Here is a 912-nt window from a genome sequence, read left to right as displayed (position 1 = left end):
AAGGAGGGAGAAAGGAAGGGAGGAAGGAAGGAAGGGAGTTCAAAGCTCTTAAAATAAAAAAAACTATGTAACTGAAAAGTGCAATTATCGCTACTAGAGTGGGGATTTGGAAGAAGAAAGGAAAGGAGGGAGAAAGGAAGAGAGGGAGGGAGGGAAGGAAGGAAGGAAGGGAGGAAGGAAGGGACGAAGGAAGGAAAGGACGGGAGGAAGGAAGGAGGAGGGAAGGGAGAGGGAGGGAGAAAGGAAAAGAGGAAGGGAGGAAGGAAGGAAGGAAAGGAGGGAGAAAGGAAGGGAGGAAGGAAGGAAGGGAGTTCAAAGCTCTTAAAATAAAAAAACTAGGTAACTGAAAAGTGCAATTATTACTCCTAAAGTGGGATTTTGGAAGAAGGAAGGAAAGGAGGAGAGGAAGGAAAGAAGCAAGGAGGGAAAGGAGGGAGAAGGAAGCAAGGGAGGGAGGGAAGAAAGAAGGGAGAAGGAAGAAGGAAGGAAGGGAGGGAGGGAGGAAGGAAGAGAGGCAGAAAGGGAGGAAGGAAGGGAGGAAGGAAGGAAGGAAAGAAAGGAGGACGAAGAAAGGGAGGGAGGAAGGAAGAAGGAAGGAAAGGAGGGAGAAGGAAGGGAGGAAAGGAAAGAAGGAAGGGAGGGAAGGAAAGAAGGAAGGGAGGAAGGTAGGGGAGGAAAGAAAGGGATGAGGAGGGAGGGAGGAAAGAAGGAAGGAAGGAAGGAAGAAGGAAGGAAAGGAGGGAGAAAGGACAGAGGAAGGAAAGGAGGAAGGAAGGAAGGAATGAAGGAAGGAAGGGAAGAAGGGAAGAAGGAACGAGGAAAGAAGGAAGGAAAGGAGGGAGGAAAGAAGGAAGGGAGGAAGATAGGAGGGAAGGGGTAGAGAGGGAGAAAGGAAAAGAGGAAGGAAGGAAG

The sequence above is a fragment of the Scomber japonicus genome, chromosome 21 (genome assembly GCF_027409825.1).
Source record: "Scomber japonicus isolate fScoJap1 chromosome 21, fScoJap1.pri, whole genome shotgun sequence".
Lineage (NCBI taxonomy): Eukaryota > Metazoa > Chordata > Actinopteri > Scombriformes > Scombridae > Scomber > Scomber japonicus.
The sequence above is the reverse complement of the archived record's forward strand: the minus strand, read 5'-3'. Positions refer to the sequence as shown.